This window comes from Triticum urartu, chromosome 7A (assembly GCF_056163025.1).
Source record: "Triticum urartu cultivar PI428250 chromosome 7A, HENAU_Tu73, whole genome shotgun sequence".
Classification (NCBI taxonomy): domain Eukaryota; kingdom Viridiplantae; phylum Streptophyta; class Magnoliopsida; order Poales; family Poaceae; genus Triticum; species Triticum urartu.
This window is the reverse complement of record NC_141879.1, coordinates 398782912-398803462: the sequence shown is the minus strand read 5'-3', so window position 1 is coordinate 398803462 and position 20551 is coordinate 398782912.

Here is a 20551-nt window from a genome sequence, read left to right as displayed (position 1 = left end):
TCTAGTACCATGGGGTCCTGTTCATCCACCCCCACTGGGAACTATTCATCCACCCCCAAACAACGCTCACTGGTCATCAAGAGGCAGCATCGATGGGCTTCAGTTAGCAGCAGTAGCGAAGGAATCACTCGGATTCAGTTAACAACAAGGGATCGATCAGGGTTCTATAACATAGCTAGTGCAATCGCTCAGGTCTAGTTAGAGCCCAACACCTCCCTCGGGTTCAGTTAGAGCGCAACACCTCGCACACATGCGTGTACATGTACGAGAGAAACGCGCAAACCTCCGTGCATCGCTCGGCCCCGACCACCCACCGTAACCGGGAACTCCCTGATATTTTCCTCGCCCTCGCTTCTACCACGGTTTCTTCTGTCATGGATGGCCCAAAGAATGTCATGCAGCTGCGTCTCCGGCCCACCCTGGACGAAAATCCCATTTTCTATCATGATTTTTGGTCATAGAAGTAGGAGCCTACCACATTTATGATGATACCTGGTTTTTTTACAATTATCGTCATAGAAGTGTCATAAGGCATGATAGAATTTTTTTTGTTCGGCCAAAATGTCACGGATGTGTCTTTTTTTGTAGTGAAAGCAGGGATGCCAAGAGGGCCGAGTTTCCTTTCAAGGAAACTTTGTATAGATTCCAGGTAAATCACTGCTTACGACGTGTATTGGCATGATGAACCAACCAGAACCCTCCAATGGCTAACAGACAAGGTAGCATCGTGCACTATTTTGTCCCCAAATTACTTGTACCTCCAGCCACTATGTGTGTATATGTACCTTTTATTTGTACCACATTATGCCATTTTCTCTGTGTCTGATCTTGCTCAATCTGGACGTTCCAAAGATAGATACATTCATCATATAGATATCAGATATGCACAAGGTTTCTTGACATGCTTCTTATACTTTGATATTTGGCGACCATTGTTTAGTCTGAAGATGGCCATTGCTCGGTTTGATTTCTGATTTCTGAAAAATATGCACCTTCTAATTGATGATAGTTCCATGTAAAAAAACTGATTATGAAATTCATATGGTTCATGCGATAAAAAGTGTAATGCCAAACTTTTTGCTGATTACAAAATATAGCTCTTAGATTGTTAAATAGCGTGTCCATATTGTACTACAACGATTAGATTTCAAAATACTTTAAACTTTAAAAGTGTCGATGTTGTTGCATTGTTATCTGATAATGGCTACTAGTTTTTCAGGACACATCGGAAAAATTGTAGAACAATATAAAGACCATCACTCATGTTTGCTTTCCTTATCATTTTCGTTAGGTTTTTCGTATTATATTTCTTGATGTGCAGGACCTTTTAAAGATCAAAAGCTCAGTTGTCCATCTTTAGATCATCAGTTGTTTAGTAGTGCAACAGACAACCATGGCCTGAAGGATAATTATTACTCATATCATCTAGCTAACAATTCATGTTTTGTAAGTTTATTTTTCACATACTTGGGTCATTTGACTTCACTCCCTCGCATTATAGCGTTAAAATTAACGGGCGCGACAATGTGCGCCATCAATTATCTAATTTACTTCACAACTAAAGACAAAAGTTGTCAGAGTGTGTACACAAAAAACTACTGATGAGGTCACTACGACGTAAACCCTAAACCACAGGATTTAATTTCCTAGCTAGGTAGAACCCGTCAAAGGAAAGACGGCTGGCACCCTTGGATCATACGATGCTTTTGTGCAGTTCCACTAAAATCGAGCTGAGCATCCCTGTTGGCAAATATATTGAAGAAGTGTGATTAGAATAATAGTACTGGCACTAGTTCATGAGACATAAACTCATCACAAATAGAAGCCGGTAGAAGTAGAGAAAGATCGACATGGAGATGGAGCTACGTGGGGAGCTGCGGTAGTGGAGAAAGACGTCTCCAAATGGGACTTGTACATGGGATGTCGGGCTGTAGCTAGAAGGGCGGTTGGGATGCGGCATCAGCCCATACCGCAGGGACCCCCGATCGGGACGCACGGACAGTGGGTTTTCTCCCTCGCTGTTGTCGACCGCGTCTACGCAGAACATCATCCTCTTCCCCCAAAGGCGGGATCAGGCCGGATCTGTGACCAGCGGTGTGCCACCATGTCGTGGGAAATCACGGCCACCTATGGGACCAAGGGACCCTTGCTGGTTCGGCAGGGGGGTGTCATGTTGCACAAAGAGCAGAGGAGTGTGGGGCAGTGATGTCGCTTGAAGCTATGTTGGTATTTCCCAAAGAGGAAGGGATGATGTAGGACATTGGCGGTAGGAATTTCCCTCAGATATGAAACCAAGGTTATCGAACCAGTAGGAGAACCAAGCAAAACAACGTAATCAGCCCTTGCACACAAATAACAACCACTCGCAACTTGACATATTAAAGGGGTTGTCAATCCCTTTCAGGTAATGGCGCCAGAAATGGCGTGTTGACAGGAGAGAGTTGTAAATATTGATAGATTGAACAAAAAATAAAATAAATTGCAGCAAGATATTTTTGGGTTTTTTTAATAGATGTGAAAATAAAAGCAAATAAAAATAGATCGCGAAGGCAAATAATATGAGAAAGAGACACGGGGACCTTTGGTTTCACTAGTGGCTTCTCTCGAGAAAAATAGCAAAGCGGTGGGTGAACAAATTAATGTTGGGCAATTGATAGAACCTCAAATAATTATGACGATATCCAAGCAATGATCATTACATAGGCATCACATCCAAGATTAGTAGACCGATTCCTGCCTGCATCTACTATTATTACTCCACACATCGACAGCTATCCAGCATGCATCTAGTGTATTAAGTTCATGGAGAAACGGAGTAATGCAATAAGAACGACGACATGATGTAGACGAGATCCGTTTATCTATGGCGGTAGATATAGATCCCATCTTTTTATCCTTAGTAGCAACGATACATACGTGTACGGTCCCTTTCTGTCACTGGGATCAAGCACCGAAGATCGAACCCACTACCGGGCACCTCTTCCCATTGCAAGATAAATAGATCAAGTTGGCCAAACAAAACTCAAATATCAGAGAAGAAATACGAGGCTATAAGAGATCATGCATAAAAGAGATCAAAGAAACTCAAATACTTTCATGGATATAAAAAGATAGATCTGATCATAAACTCGAAGTTCATCGATCCCAACAAACACACCACAAAAGAGTTACATCATATGGATCTCCAAGAGACCATTGCATTGAGAATCAAGAGAGAGAGAGAGAGGCTGCTAACTGCGGACCCGAAGGTCTACAAAGAACTACTCACGCATCATCGCAGAGGCACCAATGGAAGTGGTGAACCCCTCCGTGATGGTGTCTAGATTGGATCTCGTGGTTCTAGACTCTGCGGCGGCTGGATGAATATTTCATCGACTGCCCAAGGGTTCTGGTATTTTTGGGGTATTTATAGAGCAAAGAGGCGGTCCGGGGGCACCCTAGGTGGGCACAACCTACTAGGGTGCGCTTGGGCCTCCTAGCGTGCCCTGGTGGGTCGTCCCCTCCTTGGGACTCCCCCACCAGGTGTAACCAGGGCCCAATATCTTCCATCTGGTCCATAAAAAATCTCCGTAAAGTTTCGTGGCATTAGGACTCCATTTGATATTGATTTTCTGCGATGTAAAAAACATGGAAAAAACATCATATGGCACTTGGCACTATGTCAATAGGTTAGTACCAAAAATTGATATAGAATGACTATAAAATGATTATAAAACATCCAAGATTGATAATAAAACAACATGGAACAATCAAAAATTATAGATACGTTGGAGACGTATCAGCATCCCCAAGCTTAACTCCTACTCGTCCTCGAGTAGGTAAGTGATAAAAACAGAATTTTTGATGTGGAGTGTTGTTCATCATGTCATGCCATATCATATTATTTTCTTTATAGCATGGATATTTGGACTTTTTTGTGATTCAAAGCAACAATCTAGTTTTGACATAATAATTTAGATACTTAAGCATATCAACAAGCAAGCATGTCTTCCAAAATATTAACACTAAAATAAGTTATCCCTAGCCCATCATGCTCAAACATCGATCCATTCATGAAACACACTTGAATATTAACTACACCCAATACTAAAGCACAATCATATTGCCTCGTAGTTGGTGCTTTTATAAGATAAGATGGAGAGTCAAAATAAAAATTGCATAAAGTAAAAGATAGGCCCTTCGCAGAGGGAAGTAGGGATTTGTAGAGATGCCAGAGCTCAAAGCGATTTTTTTTAGATAAGAACATTTTGGGAGGTGTATCCATCCCACCTACTAAAACGACTTAGAGTTCCCAATACTTTCCATGCATAGATATAACATAGGCGGTTCCCAAATAGAAAATAATGTTTATTCCTTTTTCCACCATAACTTTCACTTTCCATGGCTAATTGTATCCACGGGTGCCCTCCATACCAACACTTTCCAAGGAATTTATTATTTGACAACATAAAGTAAATTCAAATTTTTTTGCATTTCGGGACTGGGCATCCCTAATACCTTTGCCTTACTCTCGTGAAATGTCATGTGAATAATAACTCATCTTGAGAATAATGCATCTAGCATCACTACTAGAATCAGGATCTTTGCCGTCAGCCTGTTCTTTGCCGTCCACTAGCTGATGACAAAGAAGGTCTTTGCCATCAACATACTGAAGGCTGACGGCAAAGAACAAGCGGACGGCAAAGAGCTTGTTTGCCATCTTCTAGCGGATGGCATAGAATCTTTGCCGTCCGCTAGGGGACGACAAAGAGGGAGGGTGGCCCACTAGCTGTCAACCCCTAAGGGGGCCCCTCTTTGCCATCCGCTAGTAGACGACAAAGTATTCTATGTTGTCCGCTAGCAGATGGCAAAGAGCTTGCGGACGACAAAGCTTGAAAATTGACTTAACGGCCGCGCCCCACCATCGCCCTCTCTCCCCGTCTCTCCTCTTTCTCCCCCCCCCCCCGTGCCAACCTGCACCGTCGCCACTGCACCCTCCCCGTGCCGTCGCCGCCCCACCATCCCCGCGCCGTCGCCGCTTCGTCCCCGCCCCCTGGCCGCCCCCTCCCTGCCTCCACACCCCCTCCCGAGCCTCCACGCCGCAGCCGCCGATGGACCGCCCTCGAGGAGCACTACCCGTCGCCGCCCCCTCCATGCCCGGTCGCCGCCCTCTCCCCGATCCGACCCGTCGCCGCCGCCCCCTCCCCCACGGTGAGCCCCTGCCACCTCATCTCCTGTTTTTTTCTGTTTTAGTTTAGGTTAGGTTTAATTAGTTTAGGTTATTTAGTTTAATCAGTTTAGGTTTTTTAATTTAGTTAGTTTAGGTTTAATTAGTTTAGGTTTTTTAGTTTAGGTTTAGGTTTAATTTGTTTAGGTTATTTAGTCGGTGGTTGTTAATTAGCAGGTACTAGTAGTTTAGATACATGATAAGATAGGGCTAATGTGTAGGCTTAATTTATCTGAATTGAATTTGTTTAGGTTTTAGTTAAATAGTCATATTTAAAGGAAGTAAAAAAATATGAAAAAAGAAGAAGAAAAGTAGAATAAGTAAATGGGGGAAGAAGAAGAAGAAGAAGAGGAGGAGGAGGAGGAGGAGGAGGAGGAGAAGAAGGAGAAGAAGAAGAATGAGGAGAATATGAGAATAAAAGAGGAAAAAGTAAAAGAAGGAAGAAGAAAAATTAGAAGAAGAAGAAGAGGAGGAGGAGGAGTTCTGTTTTTCTTTTCTCTTTTAGATAATACATATATTAGATATATAGTTAGGGAGATTAAATTAAATTACATTAGATTAGTGTTAGGTTTTAGTTAAATAGTCATAATTAAAGGAAGTGAAAAAAAGATGAAAAAAGAAGAAGAAAAGTAGAATAAGTAGAAAGGGGAAGAAGAAGAATAAAAAGAGGAAGAAGAAGAACAAGAAGAAGCAGAAGAGGAGGAGGAGAAGAAGAAGAAGAAGAAGAAGAAGAAGAAGAAGAAGAAGAAGAAAAGAGGAGAAGATGACTAGGTTAGTGAGGTTAGTTTGATTTTCTAGGTTAGTTTGATTTTCTAGGTTAGTTAGGTTAGCTATCTTTAGACTAGGTTAGTTAGGTTAGGTTCTAGGTTAGTTTCTAGGTTAGTTAGGTTATTCTGATTTTCTAAGTTAGTTAGATTTTCTAGGTTAGTTTGGTTAGTTTGATTTTCTAGATTAGTTATCTTTAGACTAGGTTAGTTAGGTTAGCTTCGAGGTTAGTTTCTAGGTTAGTTAGGTTAACTAGTGTGATGGTGATGTCATCTTGTTCTCCAAGAGATGATACTTGGCAAGATAACCAAATATGGCATACATGTAAATATTCCAAAAGCTTGAAAAAACAAAAAAGGGTTTTTGATGGATTTTTTAGGTGTTGTTTTCACCCAACAATTTTTTATTGTGTTTATGTTGTACTAATTTCGTTTACTCTTTGTCATTGCAGGTGTTGACAGATGGTGGGCGCGGGTCGAGAGCGCTCCAAGCCTCCTTCTTCCACGACGCGTGCTGGGAGGGGTGGCTATATTTCACCCCAGCAGCTTCGTAGAGCGCTCGTAGATAGCATGGCGACACCGGCGAGCCCTTCTTGTTCGGCCGGGAGAGGTCGTGGAAAGGCGAAGCGGGGATCTAGAGGTGGACGTGGCCGCGGGAGAGGTAGGAAGGCTGTTGTGCCTTCCTCGCCGCCACCCAAAGCTGGTTCTCCGGACCACCGGAGTGCTCTATCTCAGGTGGAGCCGTCAGACTTGGACCCGTCTTGGACTCCGGTCCACGAGCCTCGGGCTACGAGCCTCTTGTCGCCGAGCCTTCGCCACAGGAGACTCGGGCCCTAGAGTCTTCGTCCCACGAGACTCTGGTCCCGGAGTCTTCATCCCAGGTGACTCCAGATACAAGTGGCCATGCTGATGGCGAGGAGACCTGGTCTGCTGATAGTTTTAGCGATGGCGAGCTGGTTGAGCAGGGCAAGAAGGTGTACCAGCATGGTGGTATGAAGCTCTCGGCCATGTCGGCGACCCGCGATCAGAGGTGGTTGATTTAGCCTAAAGGGGAGAAGTAAGTGCATTTACTCTATTTTATCCTTTGTCCTTCATGTTTCTTCAAATTATTATCTAATGTGTTGACCTTGTCATACTACATGGGTTGGATACACCCTGATGGTGTCCGCGGGTCCAACCAGGTCCTTGGTACTCTAGTCCGGCACAACTTCCTAGGGTGGGTCACGTTGCCTGGTGAGGGTCAGGCTCCACAACTAGCAATGAGCTAGGAGTTGTACGTGGGTGCCCCGGCCCCGCCATAGGAGAGGGTCGACGGTGTCGTGTGCGAGATGGTGGCCGACATTGTGAGACGACGGTTTTGGGTAGTTTGTACTTTACAGAATTAAAAATCAACATTGCCTAGTGATTATAGTAATCAGTGTTGTCTTGTTCGATTGCAGATGTTCTACAGGGTTGCTGAGGAACAAGAGGCGGAGGCGGCTAGGGTTCTCGAAGCCGAGTGCAAGCGCCTACTTTAGAACTTACGGCATGAGGCTTGGGTACAGGCTGTTCGAGACTACTACGCCTCGAATAACATTAGGAAGCCCAAGAAGGAGTGCCGCCTCAAGTATCTGAGTAAGGAGAAGTACATGAAGGTAATTAACTTTTCTTAAGGCCTTGTACTTAGTTTCCTTGATTTCATTAGTAGGTGTAGCGGTGAAATTTCTCTTTGACAAACTTAGATGCCCCCGAGAGGATGTGTGGATTTGATGGACTGTAGGGAGGCGTTGGTGGATGAGTGGTGCTCTCCCCAATGGCTAGCCGAACACAACAAGGCCAGGGATAAGAGTTCCAAAGTGCGAGGTGTGCCACACCATCAAGGGAGCTCCAACCTGTTTGAGTACGGGGATCACTGGGTATGTGGTTTCAGCCCTTAACGATTCATGCAATTTCGTTCTTCATGCTAGCTTTAGCCCTGAACTAATATGTTGTTCCTCTCTTTCAGGCGAGACACAACAAGGAAGTGCCACTGCTGTACGACCTCTATGCCATGGCCCATATGGCCCCGTTCAAGAAGGCCAAGGCATTCACTGAGGATGATCTAGATCATCCAGAGAGCTTCACTAACATCTCCTCCCACAACAAACTCGTGAGGTACAGAGACTGGGGGAAGGCGACGAAAGGGGATGACTTCAACCCAAGCCAGAGTCCTTTTGATACAGAGCTCGTGATGCTATCTGGTGATGGGAGGAGACATGGCTCGGTAGCCATTGGGGATGGACTGATACGTTGTCCTAGGAGTCTCCCGGAGATCAAGAAGCGCCACGTGAGGTCTCTTCCTGACATGCCGCCTTGACCACGGCCAGTGGACCTCGCCATCGACGCTAGGGCCCATGAGCTTCTGGCGGAGGCAAATAGGTAGATGAAGGAGAGGGACACCGAGCTGGAGGAGAAGACGGCTAGGATGCTAGAGGAGGAGTGGAACCGGAATGACTCATCTCACTAGGCCCTATACGAGGCTCCTCGTGATAAGTTTCTCCTGCTTATTAGCCAAATCATGCATGTAATGTTCATTTCATTACTAACTAATATCACTGACTCGTGAAATCAAAATGTGTAGACCGTGTGCAAGAAAAACGATCAGACCCCTCCTTCGATGCCTCAGATTGCTATAGCAGAGACATGGTGGGTTTCATTTGAATGGTCATTTCTTACTAGTATTCACATTTCAGTTGCATCATGCTAACGAGACATTGCAAATGATCTTTGGTGCAGCATGCCTCCCGACAAGCATCGACCGATCCATCTCCGTCTCGCGGTGCCGCAACCCCGACCACCACCGGCCCTTCACCTTCGTCTGACACTGGTGTAAACCCGAACGACCCTTCACCTCCATGATGACGGTAACATTTCTCTAGTGTTTTGCGTCCCAAATGCATAAAGACCTAGACTTAGCTTTATTTCCTCCAAAATGGTTACCATAATGACCTAGACTTAGCCAATCTTCCTACGAAATGACATAATTAGCTTACTTAGCTCCAAAATGATCTAGACTTACCTAAATTAGCTCTAATATGCTTAGTTACCTAGGTTAGCTAAATAAAGACCTACACTTAGCTTACTTGTGTGAAAAATGGCATAATATGCTTAGTTAACTAAAAAATGGCATAATTAGTTAAGTTAACTCCAAAATGACACATTTTACCTAGGTTTGCTCCAATATGATCCATTTTACCTAGGTTAGCTCCAAAATGAGCAGGTTTACCAAGGTTACCTCCTATATGATCCATTTTACCTACGTTAGCTCCAATATGATCCATTTTACCTAGGTTAGCTCCAAAATGATCCATTTTACCTACGTTAGCTAAAAAATGGAATAATTATTTATGTTAGCACAAAAAGGCACTATACTTACCTTTAATTTCCTCCAAATTGACATAATAAGCTTAGTTAGCTAAAAATGGCAAAATTACCTATGTAAGCTGTAAAATGACACAAATAATGAATGAGAAGAAGAAAAACAAGGAAGAGGAGAAAAATAAAGAATATAAGAAGAAAGAGAAGAAGAAAAAAAGAATAAAAGAAGAAGAATGAGAATGAAAAGTGTAAAAACCTTGTTCTTCTTCTAGTCTTCTTCTTCTTCTTCTCTTCTTCTATTTCTTCTTCTAGTTTCTTATTCTTCTTCTTCTAGTCTTCTTCTTCTTCTTCTTCTTCTTCTTCTAGTCTTCTTCTTCTTCTAACTTTCTTACTCCCATTTTTGCAGATTTGATTCACTTCATGGAAGCTGGATTGATGGACTGCTAGTTTTAGTTTCTGTTTTGATTTTGTGTTGATAAACAATGTATGTTGAGTAACTCCGTGAAACTATGTATGTATGTTGATGAACTCCATGAAACTATGTATGTATTGGGGTTTTAATACCATATGTGTTATGTTGCGTTGATGGATACATGGGCTATGTTTGAGGTTGAAACTATATATATAATTTACGTCTTTTGAAAATGCAAAGATATAACAAAAAACAAAAAAAATCAGGGGCTATACAGGCACTTTGCTGTCTACTGGCAGATGGCAAAGAGCATTGCCATCAGCCAGCAGACGACAAAGCTGCCACACGGCAGCTACCTGTGCAACCTAGGGCACTAGTTGTCCTATTTGGTTACTTTTCTGTCTGCTGGCAGACGACAAAGAGCGTTGCACCTTTGCCATCTGCCAGCTGACGACATAGCTTGACACGTGGCAGCACCTGGGGGCTGGCCTATTTCGCTCCTATGCCATCAGCTAGCAGACGACAAAGCACGCCTTTAACCCCTTAACAGACCTAACCTGGTACTTGTGGCGTCTAGGCTCTTTGCCATCTGCTAGCCGACGGCAAAGAGTGTTTCACCTTTTCCATCCGTCAGCAGACGGTAAAGAGCCCATCGTCGTAGCCTATTCAGCCGGACCTGTTGCCGTATGTTGGTGGACGAGAAAGGCCTTTGCCGTCATCCGAGCATGCCTTTGCCGTCAGCCATGGCAGACGGCAAAGTGCCTGATTCCTATAGTGCATGGAAAATATTAGCCACCCCTCGCCGCTCTGCGAGCGAAACAAACACGCCAAAGAGAAGTTTATTTTGAAAATTAGAGATGGCACATGCAAATTTGCTTAGGACGACAAAAGATTACCGCATATAGGTAGATATAGTGCACTCATGTGGCAAAACTGGTTTAAAGGATCTTGGATGCACAAGTAGAGGTCATACTCAGTGCAAAATGAAGGCTAGGAAAAGATTGGGAAGCGACCAACCAAGAAACGAATAATCTCATAAGCAAGCATTAAGCATAATTAACACTGAATAATGCACCACAAGTAGGATATAATTTCATTGCATGATTGTTGACTTTTGTGCATGCATAGGGAATCACAAACCTTAACACCAATATTCTTACTAAAGCATAATTACTCATCAAGATGACTCACATATCACATGATCTTATCTCAAAACTATTACTAAGAATCAAGTTTATTTTGTCCAATGATCTTCATGACATTTTTCTTTCTGTTTTTCTTTATCCTTCTTGGATATCTATCATTTTGGGACTAATTTTCATGTGTTGCTTTCCATAAGCTTAAACAAATATAAGGGAAGATCATGAGCATAACAAATTTTCTTACTCTCAAAATAATTTAAGTAAAGCAAGAGAGAATTTCTTCAAAATTTTACTAACTCTCAAATAAATCTAAGTGAAGCAAGAGAGCATTTCTTCAAAAATAACAAAGCACACCGTGCTCAAAAAGATATAAGTGAAGCACTAGAGCAAGTCCATTGCTCATAAAAATTTAAGTGAAGCATAGAGAGCAATTCTAACAAGTCAAGATATAATTTTGGTTAGGATTGATGACTTAAAACACAAAATAAAACAAGCAAAGACACATATCATACAAGATGCTGCAAGCAAAACACATATCATGTGATGAATAAAAATATAGTCTCGAGTAAAATACCAATAGTTGTTGGAAGAAAGCAGGGATGCCACTCGGGGGCATCCCCAAGCTTAGTTGGTTGCTAATTCTTGGATAATAGCTTGGGATGCCGGGGCATCCCAAAGCTTAGGCTCTTCCATCCTTCCTTCATCCATCGTAAGATAATCCAAAACTTGAAAACTTCAATCACACAAGACTCAACAAAACCTTCGTGAGATCCGTTAGTATAAGAATAATAAATCACAACTATAAGGACTGTATCAAACCAATTCATATTTTGTTTTTGTATTATATCTACTGTATTACAACTTTTCTATGGCAAAAACTCATCAAAGAAAACCATAGAACCATCAAAATAAGCACACAACACGAAGAAAATAGAATCTGTCAAAACAGAACAGTCTGTAGCAATCTGACTATTTCATATAGTTCTGTAACTCGAAAAACTCTGAAAAATTAGGACTTACCTGAGAAATTTGTATATTGATATAGTACAATTGTAATGGGTATTTTATCGCTCTCTAGTAAAAAAATGAAAATTAATTTCATGAGCGCAAAACTTTCTGTTTTTTCAGCAAGATCAAACAACTATTGCCCAAGAAGATCCTAAAGGCTTTACTTGGCACAAACTGTCGGTGTCCTAGAACGGGGGTAGCCAGACTAGCCTGCCTGCGGCCCAGGGCGTGGCTACACCAACAGCCTGGTATGGCTCATCTTCATCAGGAACCATTCAAGACCCTCGTGAGGGGCTAAGCCTCGCGAGGCGGACGATGCAAGACCTCCTCAGGGCTCCTGAGGGGCGGAGATATCTATGCAGGGGGCACCTCGCGAGGAGGACGTGACATGAGCCATGACGACCAAGGCCAGGTGGGCGCCAGCGGGCGTAGAGTACTTGTTGCCTCTTTGGTGCTAAAGGGGCAAGTGCAGGCGAGGAGTCCAGAGGCATCATGCAAAGGTTTCCATATCGGTGCAACAAGACCAAGACCAGCAGGACGGCAGGACGGAGGTCACCGCGGAGCCCATGACGGCGTCATCACTAGAGCCTTTGGCAGGCGAAGACCACCTTTTGTCAGGATAACTTGTACTAGTTGTCCCCCTTCAAACTGGCCATTGTGCGATCCCTTCCCGCCTATATTTGGGAAGAGGACCAGGGCCTCTATAAATAGGACTAGCCACCACCTTGGCAAAGGGAGGAGGATCCAGACCATCCACACACACACAAGCTCATCGAGCTCAAGAACACCTCTCCTCAGGAGGCTGTTCATCCCTTGTACTTGTTCATCCTCAGCCTACAAGGCAATCCACCACACCACACTGGAGTAGGGTATTACACCACAACAGTGGCCAGAACCAGTATAAATCCTTGTGTCCCTTGTTCTTCTGGTTCAGCTAGGCTTAGAGATCGTTGCGAGAGCAGGCTCGTGGGGGAGAGAGATCTTCGTGCGCACCCTAGTGTTCGAACCTCAAGGGTTTGCCGGAACCCGTAATTCGACACAAACATTAATTAAAACAGAAAAACGCAAATCATAACAATAGCATAATTGTGCTAACAATCAAGAACAGGAAGCAAAAAGGAAAAAATAAGTTTTATTCATTGGGTTGCCTCCCAACAACCGCTATAGTTTTACGCCCTTAGCTAGGCATAAAGCAATGATCTAAGTTTTGTCATCCTTCTTCTTCTTAGTTTTCTTAGAGGTGTTTCCATCATGAGGTTTTGTAAACAAAACATAAAACATATCATCCATGGAAACTCTAGCATTCCTTAGTTGGTTTCCATCATAACCCGTTTGATTTCCCGCAACAATCCAAGAGTAGTGTTGATAAACATTATTAAAAACTTGTTGGATTATATCTAGAACGGGGACTTCCTTTTTAAGATTCTCATCAAAGATCCTATTGTCCCCAAGCAAATGCCTTAGTGCATGGTCACTATTGTAAGGAATTTCATCTATCACGGGTTTTCATGATTCATACCATAAAAATAAAAGATTTCCCTAGCTTCCCAAATTATGTAGTCAAACTCGTTCATAAGAACGAGATTGGCCATCTTTTTAGCCCTAGGATTCTTTATTTCCAGAATCTCAAAAAACAATCTTTGCAAGGTAGGACGAGTACGAATAAATTTACTTTCAAGTTTCAGAACTAGTGCTAAAATAGCATCCGCATAAGATCTAGTAGTTTTAAGTATAGGAGTATCATCAAGACTTAGATTTCCAACACAATTGAAAAATTCTTGGATACATTCTTTTCCCATAACGTTCCCTTGCCCCAAGATAAAAGTTTTAGCATCCAGATTGCCTGTACGTCCAGTATTAGGAGTTGGGCCATCATCTGTTGGTGCCATACCGAAATCACTCATGATTGCAAGCAAAGAATAGATCTGACGAGAAAACGGAGAACGGAAAAAGGGCGAATAAAACGGCAAATTTTTCTGAAGTGGGGAGAGGAAAACGAGAGGCAAATGGCAAATAATGTAAATTGGGAGGAGATGAGCTTTGTGATTAGCAACCTCATTATGACGAAGATCCTCCCCGGCAACGGCGCCAGAAATGGTGCATGGCCGGGAGACTATCTTGACTTGATCCTCCCCGGCAACGGCGCCATAAATTCTTTTGATGTCACTTGAAGCTACGTCGGTATTTCCCCAAAGAGGAAGGGCTGATGCAGCACAGCGGTAGTAGGTATTTCCCTCGGATATGAATCCATGGTTATCGAACTAGTAGGAGAACCACGCAACACAACATAATCAACCCTTGCACACAAATAACAACCACTCGCAACCCGGCGCATTAAAGGGGTTGTCAATCCCTTTTCGGTAACGGCGCCAGAAATGGCATGTTGACAGGAGAGAGTTTTAAATATTTATAGATCGAACGCGAAATAAAATAAATTGCAGCAAGATATTTTTGGGTTTTTTGTTTAATATATTTGAAAATAAAAGCAAATAAAAATAGATCGTGAAGGCAAATAATATGACAAAGAGACTCGGGGCTATAGGTTTCAATAGTGGCTTCTGTTGAGAAAAATAGCAAAGCGGTGGGTGAACAAATTACTGCTGGGCAATTGATAGAACCTCAAATAATTATGACGATATCCAGGCAATGATCATTACATAGGCATCAAGTCCAAGATTAGTAGACCGACTCCTGCCTGCATCTGCAACTATTACTCCACACATCGACCGCAATCCAGCATGCATCTAGTGTATTAAGTTTACGGAAAATGGAGTAATGCAATAAGAATGATGACATGATGTAGACGAGATCCGTTTATCTATGGCGGTAGATATAGATCCCATCTTTTTATCCTTAGTAGCAATTATACATACGTGTCGGTTCCCTTTCTGTCACTGGGATCAAGCATCGTAAGATCGAACCCACAACCGGGCACCTCTCCCCATTGCAAGATAAATAGATCAAGTTGGCCAACAAAACCAAATATCAGTGAAGAAATACGAGGCTATAAGAGATCATGCATAAAAGAGATCAAATAAACTCAAATACTTTCATGGATATACAAAGATAGATCTGATCATAAACTCAAAGTTCATCGATCCCAACAAACACACCGCAAAAGAGTTACATCATATGGATCCCCAAGAGACCAGTGTATTGAGAATCAAGAGAGAGAGATGAAGCCATCTAGTTACTAACTATGGACCCAAAGGTCTACAAAGAACTACTCACGCATCACCGGAGAGGCACCAATGGAAGTGGTGACCCCCTCTATGATGGTGTCTAGATTGGATCTGGTGGTTCTGGACTCTGTGGCGGCTGGATGAATATTTCGTTGACTGCCCTAGGGTTCTGGTATTTTTTGGGTATTTATATATCAAAGAGGCAGTTCGGGGAGCACCCAAGGTGGGCACAACCCACCCGGGCGCGCCTGGGCTTCCTGACGCTCCCTGGTGGGTAGTCCCCCCCTCGGGACTCACCCAGGTGCAACCAGGGCACAATATCTTCCATCTGGTTCATAAAAAATCTCCGTTTGATATTGATTTTCTGCGATGTAAAAAACATGGAAAAAACAGCAACTGGCATTTAGCACTATGTCAATAGGTTAGTACAAAAAAATGAAATAAAATGACTATAAAATGATTATAAAACATCCAAGATTGATAATAAAATAGCATGGAACAATCAAAAATTATATATACGTTGGAGGTGTATCAGGCAGCACGACAGAGATCACACAAGCAATTTTACCTAGGTTCGGGCCGCCGCGAGGAGAAAAACCCTACTCATGCTTTGGTGGATTGATGGTGGAAGAATGGTGGTGGAGCATAGTACACTTGCTCGCATACGCGCATATCCAACCTTCTAACCCTTGTTACAGTTGCCATGGGCCTCCTTTTATAGGCTAAGGGGTCACCACAATGGCAAAGTAGTCATTATGCACTGATAAGATAGCAAACAATGCTATCATACCTAACCCTGCAGGCTGACAGGGCACATGAAATGTGCCGCTCAATGTCACATCATCACTTGCCCGGCAAGCCTTCCCAGGCTATCTTGCCAGCTTCACGCCTGCTCGCTTGGCACGCCGCAGGACAGGTGCCGTTTGTAGGTATCCCTTGTAGAAAGAGGCTACCATATGGCGAATGGCTACCACTTAGTCACTTTCCGGCTTGACACCGCATTGATTGACAACGTGGGTTGCGATGGAGTAGTTGGGTGAGGTGGTTTTGCCTCCACATCGTAGGACGGGTGTCATTTGTAGGTATCCCCTGTAGAAAGATGCTACCATATGGCAAATGGCTGCCACTTAGTCACTTTACGGCTTGACACCACATTGATTGATGACGTGGGTTGCGATGGAGTAGTTGGGTGAGGTCGTTTTGCCTCCATGAGCCCTAGCAGGCCCTGCCGGGACGTGTTGGACGTTCTCTTCCAGGGGCAACCCTACCTTCACTGAGCTCGCCTACCCGGCAAGGGATGCTTTTTCTCCTGGTGGCATCCTACTTCTCTGGCTTGGTCTTGGTCCTCTTGATATGGATGTTGGTCCTTCAGAACTCTTGGTATCTTGTACTTTGGCATGGCCTTAGCTTGTCCGTGCATGAGTGAGGTGAAAACATGTACCCCTGTCTGTTTTTCCCGACATAAGCCCCCGGGCCTGAGCCATATGTGTTGGCGCGGCACGTTGGGTTAGGCCCCAAAAAATGCGCAGACACGTTGCAGGAGAGGGTTGCCTGTGCCGGTTCACCATGGTGACTAGTCAATCCAACGTCGACTTCGTGCAATTACTACGCGTCGTGGGGTCATGGGACTGTAGCAGTTAAGGTAAAACGGCAACTTTCTGAAATGTCGCGCCTCTATTCCGCACTTCCCCCCTTAAAATAGGGAAAATGGAGCGACACAGTTCACCTCTCGCTTGCCTCGCCTTTCCATCATCTTCCCCAGCCAGCCGAACCACTGCCCCTCCTTATTCTTTCTCTTGCCTGCTACTGCCCCACCCACCGAACCCCTTCTCTCATTCACATCGCCGCCTGCGGGAATGGGGAAGAAGCCTACGGAGAAAGGGAAGCAGACAGCCGCGGCGAAGGAGATGGCCGCCGAGGGGAGTAAGAGGGCGGCGGACCTGAACAAGAATCGGAGGGGAGACGTCATCTTCATTCCGTCGAATCTAGATGGCCCCGTTCTCCAAATGAGGTGTGGGTATCTGTGGGGGAGGCCTGTCCCGAAAGGGCATGGAGCGCCCTATGTTTTGGCGGAGGGGAAAGAAGATCCGTCAGACTCATACCGATCCTTCTGCGCTTATTTCATTTGTGGCCTTTGTCCCCCTTTCTCTGATTTGTTCGAGGCGATCATGGCCATTTATGGATTCCATCTCCTTGACTTTACGCCAAAAGCAATGGCGGCCGTGGCCATTTTCGCCCACTTTTGCGAGAATTTTGTCTGAATTGCCCCCAATGTGGATCTGTGCAGGCACTATTTCATTCCATGAGTGGAGAACAAAGGCCATCGCTCCTAGAACATCAGCTGGATGCCATGGGTGGCGAGGAAGCTTTGGGATTACATCCCTGGTAAGCAGCGCAAGAGGTGGGATGAATGGAAAGGGGATTGGTGCTGGATTCAGGATAAGGACGCCTCAGATTTCTGCCAGGCATGGATGGGATGTGTCGAGCGCGGCATGGAATGGAGCTCTCACGGCCTCACCAACGATAGGTTGCACCCGGCAATAAACAACATCACCCGTTTGAAGGCTGTCGGGCTGACCATTGAGCACGTGGGGGCAGATTTTTCTCCTCCGTCATATTTTGCCGTTACAGAAGAGGGACAGACCCGCTTGGTTGTACGATGATGCTACATACATGATGAGGTTGCTCCCGGGATTGGCCAACAACTTGTCAGTTTATGGCCACGCCTGGTTGTGTGACCAGTTGTTTGGCCGCTTTGAGATGTTCAAACTCCCGGCAATAGCTATCCCACTGAATATCAACTCAGCCCGAGACCATATACTGAAATGGATGCCGGACTACAATGCTCATAGAGTGGAGAGCGATTGGCGGCTGCCTACTCTCGACGAAGAGCTTGAGTGGTCTGGTGCCCTGGTGGAGAAGGCCACCTGCATTGAAACTGGGATGTGCAAACGCACCTCCTTCATGGAGATGGTGTATATCTCGAACAGGGTCGAGGAGGATAAGGTTGCCTGGCTTGCAGAAATGGCAAGGGCCTCGAAGGCCGGGAAGGGCAAGGGGAAGGCTGAGGATGAGAGCTCTTCTCATGGTGGCAGCTAGGTGCAGGCCACGGGAGGGGTTTCCCGGGAAGAACCTGTCAGGGATGTTCCCGCCTGGGACGAATTTGCTGGGATTGTTGCTCTAGCCATGGCGGCAATGGAGCTCCAAGAGGAGGAGGAGGTTGGCGCGGTGGCGGAGCTCGAGGTGGATTGGCTTGCTGCCTGGTTGCAAGCCCCCAAGCTAGTCCCGGATAAGCGCCCCCGTAGGCGCGCTGCTAACTGGGGGCGGTGTCTCCCAACCCAGCGCCTGCCGCCAAGAGAGTGAAGAAGACCACCTCCAAAGTTGCCAGGACCGATGTGGCGTGCTGCCAATCCCGTCGCCTCACCAGGATCAAAGCTTCCCCCACCAAGCGATCTGCGAACGCGGGAGTTGACTCCAGCCCCCATTCTAGCTGGAGCTCTACAGAGAGTTCACCTCCACCGGAGGCCCCGACACCTCATTCGGCACCAAAGCTGCCAGAAAGCTCCATCCTTCCACTTCCGAAGAGAGGAAGGGAGCCTTCGCCTCCCATGGAGTTCAACTTGAATTCTCTGCTCATCAAAGAAGAGTAAGGAAGACTTCCTTTCCTGTATATAGCTTCGGCATACTTGATTACCTTTGTCAACTGACCTTTTTATCTTGCTTCCACTGGCAAGTAGGTGGACGAGGAAACATAATCCCTCATCTACCGGCCGCGGTAGAGGCTCTGGCGCGTCGGGTCGCTGGACACTGTGGAGGATCTGGCCTCGGCGAGAAGCGACATAGAGGATCTTGTGCCGAGCCCCCAGCCCCGCCCTCAGCCCAGAAGCGGAGGATTGGCCTGTCCCGTTGAAGGTAATGGGGATGGCCTTCCAGCTCCATTGGACTAAGCGAACAACGAGACGACGCAAAGCGAGCCCCCAATGGAGGCCACGTCTCCTATGCCGGCCAGGCTGAGGCACCTCCAACGGCGCCTTCTGTGGATGAGGCCATGTAGGGAGCCGCCACGACTGTCATGGCAGAGGGTGGAACACATGGCCTGGCAACAGATGCTGTCGGGGAAACTGAGGCCTTTGCCCGTCAGACTTGTCTAGGTAAACATCTGATGCCCTTTTTCCTTTCTTTCCCCGATCACTTTTCCTTGTTTCCCCATTACCTGAAACTTCTGTATGTTTGTGGTTCGCTAGTCCTCTCATCCGTAGACCCCGAAGCCGAAGATCCGGAACTACTGGAGGCGGTAGCCAACATAGGAAGGGCTGTTGCAGACGAGGCCATTGTGTTTGCTGCCGCAGAGGGACAGGACCTTACTGCCAGGAATGTCCAGGATTCCTTGGCGGTGGTGGAACATTCGCCGGAGGATGCCCCAGAGGAGGAAGTGGTGGTTGAGGTGAAAATCCCTCTCCAAACCATGGATCCGCTTCCCTCCTCTAGGATCGTTATGGAGAGCCCGCCACCCCCTTCAAACACGTTGGCCATGGTGTTGTCACAGTTCGGGACTGGAGCCCCCAGCCCGTCTTCAACGACGGGCGTGGAGCTCGACGAAGAGCTTCAATGCATTCTAGCACCGCTGTATCAGGAAGTTGGGAGACGAATGATTCGACTGCCATCGCTCTAGAGATGTGCTTCCCGGAGTCCGTGCGGCGGGTGTAAAGGAGATGCAGGCTCGGTACAATCAGAAGTGGCAGATGCTTAAGGAGCGGCGTGATTCTACCAGCAAGGTGGACTAGAAGCTGAAAGACAAATGCTTGGAGCTGCGCGAATGGCACGATAAGTAGTTCAAGGTGCTCGTGAGGCAGCAAGAGACCCTTCCAATGACAGGGGAAGATTTCTTGGCCTATGAGACCCGCCTGGCGGACCGCAAGGCACTCCTGGATGCCAGCGAGAAGGAGATCTCTCGCCGGGAGGAGAAGCTCGAGGCCACCCTTCGCGCCAAGGATGATGAGTTGGAGGCTCTTGTGCAGCGGCGTACTAAAGACCTGGAAGACAAGCATGGAGCTGCACTACACGCTCTTGCCACTGACTTTGCCGCTCAACTGAAGAAGCTTACTAAAGATCTGGCTGTCGCGTCTGCCGCCGAGACTGACTCCGATCGGCAGGTGGCTAAGCTGACCGAGCACCTTGCTGGGAGCACCAAGGAGGTGGAGGTTCTCAAAGAAGAATCACGGAAGGCGAAGGTACTTCTTAGTAACGTGCAATTGCAGATCCCCTCCAAGGCTCGGGACCTCAAGACCGCCAACGGCACCATTATCGATCTAAAGGCCAGGATTGGCTCCTTGGAGAGCGTGCCAGAGTCCTGCGAGTCCCGCCAATAGCTACTATCCAAGGATCTGGATACTGCCCAGCGCCTCCGGAAAGATGCAGAAGACAAGCTGAAGAACCAATCCGAGCAGGTTGATCTTTGGATCAAGAGCCTGATCGACATCGCCGAGCGTCTCGCTGCCCAA